The sequence below is a fragment of the Melospiza georgiana genome, chromosome 2 (genome assembly GCF_028018845.1).
Source record: "Melospiza georgiana isolate bMelGeo1 chromosome 2, bMelGeo1.pri, whole genome shotgun sequence".
Classification (NCBI taxonomy): domain Eukaryota; kingdom Metazoa; phylum Chordata; class Aves; order Passeriformes; family Passerellidae; genus Melospiza; species Melospiza georgiana.
The window spans coordinates 387,473-394,716 of NC_080431.1; positions in this window are offsets into that span (position 1 = coordinate 387,473).

Sequence of the window (7,244 nt, forward strand, 5' to 3'; positions counted from 1 at the left end):
CAGCTTTGGGGGATTTTCGGGTTGTTTTGGTACATATATTTATCCCTGGATTCTTGTTTTATTCCCTTTTGATAAATCTATTTATTTGGAGATCCAACTCTGTCTGACAAATCTGATTAAAAGTCTTCTTGATTCAGCTTCCTGTGCTGGTTCTCCTTTCCCTGTAGGGTCTGTGTCAAGGCTCAGGGGCCCTGGTGGGGTCTGGTTCCCCTGCATTCACTCGGGGCTGGGATGCAGAGAAATCCCACAGAAGCTTTGCTCATCCACAGGGGATCACTCCTTCCCATTTGCTGGTGGTCTGCTCATGGCTCTGGGCTGCAAACAGAGCTCACCAGGGCCCCACAACAGGGCTGAGGTGCCCAGGTTTGTCCAGGAGAGAGCCCCTGGGAGGCTTTGAGCATGAGGGGCTCCCATCCACGGTGGGAGGTGAAGGGACAGGGGCAGAGCCACCTCCTTGCCCCAGGGCTGCCAGCCTGGCTGGAGCTGTGCGCATGGAAGGAGGATGCTGCCAGCGCTCTGACCCCTCACTTGGCAGCCCAATTAGCCTAACGGCCCTGGTGTGATCTAACTGGAGCTGAGCCCGGGGCCAATTTGTGCTCATTTCCCAGCACTGGAGGCGTTTGGAGTGCGGCTGCCCCGGTGGGGTCACGGCGAGGGCTGGGAGGGAAGCAGCACGAACTCTGCTCTGCCTGGGCCAGGTGAGGCTCCTGCAGGTACCCACAGGATACCTGAGCCCATCCAGGCTGTCCTGGGGCCAGGACAGGCACAGCTCAGTGCCTCACACACAGCAGCGCTGCTGGAGACAGGGCTGTGACAGGCACAGGACCGGGACAGGCTGCAGGCGCGATGGAGCTGTGGGAATGCAGTGTCAGTGATGCCAGGATGCCCAGCCAGCCTCGCCAGGAGCCCGCTCTCCCCTGCCAGGGGGCACCGCTGGGATTAACCCTTCTAATCGGATCAGCAGCCAAGGGGCAGAAGCCAGCGCCTGGCTCGCCGTGCGTCCGTGTCCGCGCGTCTGTGTCCGCGCGTCCGTCCGTGCGCAGGCACGGCCCCGCCGGGAGCCCGGGCTGCGAGCGGGGTGGATGCGGGGACACCGCGCCCCCGCCCCGGCACTGCCGCCTCCCACCGTGCGCACCTGCGGGCGAGGGCAGCCCCGGCTGCGGCTGCAGAGGGGCCGCGATGGAAGCTGGAATTGTGTGGGCTGCAAAGACCTTTCCAGTCTCGCCAGTCCCCAGCCAGGGGGGTCGGGCTGTGCTGCTGCGGGTCCTGCAGGACTCAGAGCTCCTTTTGGTCCTTCTCTGGGAGCTGCGTGTCCTGCCAGCTCTCTTGCCGTGCTCTGTGCTCTGCGCGATGTGTTGGAGAGCCCCAGATCTGCCCTGGCTGGTGCAGCCTGTGCTGAGACACCCTCGGTCTCTGCAGAGAGCTCTGGGCACTGGGTCCTGTTTGGGTCCCCAGCACCAGGCAGGACCTGTTTCAGCTGGAAGACATGCCAAAAACCTTCTCCCCTTCAGAAAAGCTGGAACTGGGACCAAGGGAGGGAGGGAGGGAGGTGCGTCCCATCCTTGGAGAAACCAGCCTTATCCTGGACACGGCCCTGAACACCCTGATGGAACTCCAGAATTATTCCTGCCTGGAGACAGAGGCTGGACCAGGGAGCTCCTGGGGTCCCATCCAGCCACAACGACCCCGTGGCTGTGTGCTCTGGCATGGATGGCAAGTCACCACTGAAAATCTTGGCTCCAGCTCTGGGGTCTCAGGGCTTCTTTACATCAGAGCCGTGCTATTCCATGCTGTACTATCAGGTTAGTCAAAACACTTCTCCAAACTATATGTCTATATAATTGCCAGCTACACTCACTTCCTTGGCCCTGCTCTTTTCCATTGCATGGGGGTTTCAGGCATGAAAAACATCCACTTTCACCTTCATGTTTCCCCTTGCTGGTGGTGCCTGCTGGAGTCCTGCTGCCCACAGGGACAGACTCTGCTCAGCCTGGGGTGTCCCAGGGGAAATCCACACCAAAGAGGGGCTGGTGCTGCTCCCAAGGTCCTGTGGGAAGCCCACAGCTCTGGAGCTGGTTTGCATTTTTAGACATCTCCCAATGAATTGGGATGTGTGCTCTTGTATCACCCTTCCCGAGTCAAAGGGAGGGATTTCTCCCCAAAAGGATGGGATTTCCCTTAAAATCTCTCCATTGAGACCTACTGGGAGAACATTTTCCTGCATCCACTCTCCTCTGCCCATCCTTTTCTTTTTTGGGGACGAGAAATGGAGAAAGCAGAGGATTGTCAGTGCTGCAGGGCTCTCAGGCTGTTCTCGTGCCCCCACAGACCTGCCTCCCCTCCAGACTAAACAGTCCTAACGTTTCCTGTCCCTTCTCACATAGAAATGTGTCTGTGATCACTCTTTTCTCCTGTTCCTTCACCTTTTTGGATGCAGGAGCAGCTCAGGATGTACCTAATCTGGCAGGGTGTCCAAGCCCTACTGGGGGAATGGGATCACATTTCCCCGTCTCCAGCTTTGTCAAAGCTCGGCACCCCCAGGATGAGGAAACAAAGAGGTCCCTGCAGAGAGAAGCTGTGCCAGCAAGTCAGGACACTGGAAAAGGCGCCTGGCTTCCTGGAAGGCTGGTGCTGAGAAGGGGGTGATGAGAAAAGCAGGGAAACCCTCGGAGGTGGCGCTGGAGCCAAAGCAGGGATGGAGGGAACGCGGCTGGCACGGCACAGCGCGGCCCCAGAGGCCTCTCCGCCTGCAGGAGGCCTGGCCTGGGCCCATCCCCAAATCTCCCAAATGTGGCCACTCCAGAGGGCAGCAGGACGGACACAGGGCACAAAGGAGCTGCTGGATTGTCCCAGGGCTCTCCTGCCTGTGGGATGAGGGAGATCACTCTGACTGAACCTCTGCGTGGCTTTCCTTGCTCCCCTGTTTCGTGGCCATGGAAGCGTGTGGCTCCAGCAGAGATCCCTGTTTGTACAGGCTGGATAATGCCAAAACTTGATTACAACTCCTTCTCACCAGTGCTGCCAAAGGACCATGATTCAGTGCTACTTTTTTTGGGTAGAAATTAATTAGTTCAGGCCTATCACAATTATCTAACTCAAGGAGTACGACAATGATCCACTGTCTAATGGTCCTTCATGGCCATTTAGCACCATCTGGGTCGTCTGATCAGGGGCTTTGCAAACAGTTGAAAATGAAGTAAGGAGGACTGCTTGGCCCAGACACCTCCTTTTGCCTCCCAGCTGCACGGACAGTGCAAATAATCCGATGGACCATTAGATACAGGGACAAGGGGCAGGGAAAGAGAGTTGGCCACACCTTTGGCTCCTCTTCCAGCTTTGGAGCTGAGTGGTGAGGACTGGCAGCTTCCCTTGCTGTGCCCCATGGCATCAGACCCCCAAACAGACACACACCCCATGGAACAGAGCCCCACTCAGGGATGAGCCCCAGGACAGCCCCACCAATGCATCCTCCAGCCTCCAGGTAAGGGGAAACACCAGGTATTGAACCCACAGGTCAAAAAGGGGTGGGCAGGCAGGTCTCCAAGAAAACTGTCTAGATGGCAAACGTAGGCAGGTGTTCCCACAGCACCACCTGCAGTGCCAGTGTCCATCCAAACAGCCCAGAATTTGGGGTTTAACTTTTTTTTACCCCACCTGTCCATACATGTGTTTTTAGCTTGGTGCTGAGTGCTGGAGGGTGCAGTGTTCACAGGAAAGCCTGGCAGAGGGGAGCTGTGCTCACTGAGGGCTGCATTTGGCAGGGGGCTGCAGAGGGACCCAGGGGGCTCCCCCAAACCCCATCAGGCTGCCAGCTCCTGCTCTGTGCAGGAAGATGGGCCCTGGAAAGAGAGTGCAAACACTGATGCCCTTCCAGGGTGCTTTGAGCACGTGCTGAGAGGTTACACAGACACCAGCGTGGGTCCGGCTCCTCCCCAGGGCAGAGGGGGAGCCGGGATGGCCTGGGCAGGCCCAGAGGGGAGCTGCACACTGTCCTTCCCCCCAGCTTCCCTGGGGTCAGGAAGGGCCAGGTCCACAGGGGCTGGAGGCTTCCAGTGCCTGCATCACTGAGCCATCACCCCTGGGCCAAGGGTGGCCAGGGAAAGCTGCAGAGGGCTGTGCTGCCTTCCAGCGTGGATTGTTGGCCTTTGGAGCGGAGTGTGACTTACCAACAAGAACAAAAAGCTTGATTAGAGATGAATAAAGTTTGGCCCTTCATCTAAGCAGCCCCCAGGCTGTGAGGGACACCCAAAGTTCCCAGGGCAAACTCTCCAGGTTGTGCTGACCTGCTAACAAGCAAGAGGTCACAGGACTAGCGTCGGGTTTCTGGATCAGCCTCACCCAATGCTGGCCCAGGCTGACTCTGTTCCCCAAAAAGGGCAAGAGCAGGGTTAACCCTGATTGATCCAAAGGGATTCTGAGGAAAGCTTTGCCTTTGAAATGGCAATTTAACCCTTTCTAGCTGGTCATTTCCTCTGTGGGATCACAGAAGCTGGGTTTTTCTCAGCTCAGCTCTGGCTCCCAGCTCTTTCCTCTGGAGATGGCAGCAGCAGAGCAGCCTGATCCCTGCTCAGGGCTCCAGGACAGCTCAAGGTGCTGCTGCCGCCCAGCCTGGGGTCCCTGTTCATGGTGGGGCTGGTCCCCAAGGCCCTGGGGCTCTGCACCCAGGGAGCAGCCGTGCTCCCACACCTGCCCTGGGAGGGGATAACGTCATCCTCAGCTCCCTGGCACACGAGGGGCTGCACATGCCAGCCAGAGGAGAGGCAGCTGGGGAACAGTCCTGGGGGAGCCCACAGCCAAGGCTCCCAGCCGGGAACTGTGGGCAGGGCTCGGGCTCCGCTCCTCGCAGGGCCCGCGGCTTTATTCCCCTTCCCGAGGTGTGGGGAGGGAGGAGGAGCCTCCTGCAGGCACAAATCCTGGCATTTTGCTCTTCAAACACCGTGGGTAGGGAGGGCGCAGTGCGGGATGCTCGTGGAAGAGCTGTGCGAAATGACATCCCAGTGATCCTATGGGATGGACTCTGTGTGTGCTCCTCTCCCACGTCCTCCTCTTTTCCTCCTGTGGGATGGACTCTGTGCATGCTCCTCTCCCATGTCCTCCTCTTTTCCCCTCTCCTTGTTTGTTTCAGCTTTCAGACATCCTGGAGCTTTTTGAGAGGCTCAGCAGAGCGCTGAGGTGGGTGACAAAGCTCTGCCCTGGTCTCTGGTCCTCGCTTTGCTGCCAGCAGGCCAGAGCCTCTCCCCTGTGCAGCCCTGGTCCCAGCGGGGAGCGATGGGCTCTTGGGAAGCAGCTGCTGCTTCCTGGCTGGGCTTTCCCCCTGCAGTGAGTTTTGAAATTGCCATCCCTGGCCATGGCACTGCTCAGACTGATGGAGCCACACCCTCTGTGCACCCCGGGGACATCCCGGGCACACAGCCCCTGTCACCTGGGGCCTGGCACTGCCCCACACCCTGTGCCATCCCTGTGCCATCCCTGGGCACACAGCCCCTGTCACCTGGGGCCTGGCACTGCCCCACACCCTGTGCCATCCCTGGGGACATCCCGGGCACACAGCCCCTGCCACCTGGGGCCTGGCACTGCCCCACACCCTGTGCCATCCCTGGGGACATCCCGGGCACACAGCCCCTGTCACCTGGGGCCTGGCACTGCCCCACACCCTGTGCCATCCCTGTGCCATCCCTGGGCACACAGCCCCTGTCACCTGGGGCCTGGCACTGCCCCACACCCTGTGCCATCCCGAACACCACAAGGGACCCGCTGGGCAGGGCTGTCCCTGGGTGACCGGGACATCACACCCTGCACGACCCCAGCACAGCCGGGCTCCGGGCTGCGGGGAGCTGTCCCCTGTCCCCGGGGATGCCACGATGGGCGCCCCCAGCCCGAGCAGCCCCCGTGGGCACCCCAAGCCCCCGGCCAGGGTCTGACCAGCCCCTGCACCCCGGGCAGAGGGGCCGGACCCCGGAGCCCGTGCCAGCACCAGAAGCCGGTTCCGTGCAGGCAGGGAATATAATAAAATTAAAGCTCATTAAGCACTTAGAAAAGGCTTTGCATTGAGGGGGAGCGGGCGCGGGGCCGGGGGGCTGTGCATCTCAATACTGGGCTATTTAGAAGGGAGAGTTTAATAACGGGGGGGGTTGGTTTTTATGGCAATAGATTTATTCCACCTGGGCTAAGAAATACATTCCACATCTGCCGAGCCGTGTAACCAGACTCTAATTAAAATCGTGTGCCAAGCGAGGGCCTGGCCGTGAAACACAAAGCTGGCTTTGAGAGCGGCTGGGGAGCGCGGCCAGGCGGCCCGGGGGCGGCAGCGGCCACGGGGCTGCGACACCGCCCGCGGTCCCCAGCGGGGAGCCAGGGCGCTGCGGGGACACTGCGGGGACACGGGCACACCTACGGGCATGTCGCAGCCCTGCGGACAAAGTGCCATCCGTGTGTCTGCAGGGACACGGTGACACCCACGGCCATGTCGCAGCCCTGGGACAAAGTGACACCTGCGTGTGTGCAGGGACCCTGGCACACCCACGGCCATGTCGCAGCCCTGCGGACAAAGTGACACCTGTGTGTGTGCAGGGACCCGGGGACACGGGGACACCCACGGCCATGTCGCAGCCCTGGGGACAAAGTGCCATCCGTGTGCCTGCAGGGACACGGTGACACCCACGGACATGTCGCAGCCCTGGGGACAGGCTGATGGCCCGGGGAGTGACGCCGAGGACGAGGTGGCGGCTGCCCACAGTGGTGGCACGGCCCAGGGGCTGGCTGATGCCCACGCAGAGGCAGCGCACGGGCAGTGGTGACACCCACTCGTGTGGGGACAGCGTGACACCGCAGTGACAGCAGGGAGAGGGTGGCACGCCGCTCTGCACAGAGGTCACCCTCAGAGGAGAGGGTGGCATGGACGCGTTCCATGGGGTGGGGTGACACCCACGCACCTGTAGCGACCAGGGGATGGCGCGGCAGCCCCGCTCTGTGACAGGGGACAGTGCTGTCCCCAGCGCGGCACCGAGGGCAGGTGACAGCGGCGACAGCCGCGTCCCCGCGGGCTCAGAGGGCGCTGCGGGCCCCGCGCCGGGGTTTCACAGCCCCGAGGTGCCGAACAAACAGCGGCTGTGTCTGGGCTGGCTTTAACAGCCCGGCCTCAGACAGCGGAGCAGCGCCAGCTCCGATGGAGAAACTAATGAAACCTTCGAAATAGCGTGTACGGCAGTAGTGAAGTGAGAAAAAAACCCCAGAGCGCCGGCTGC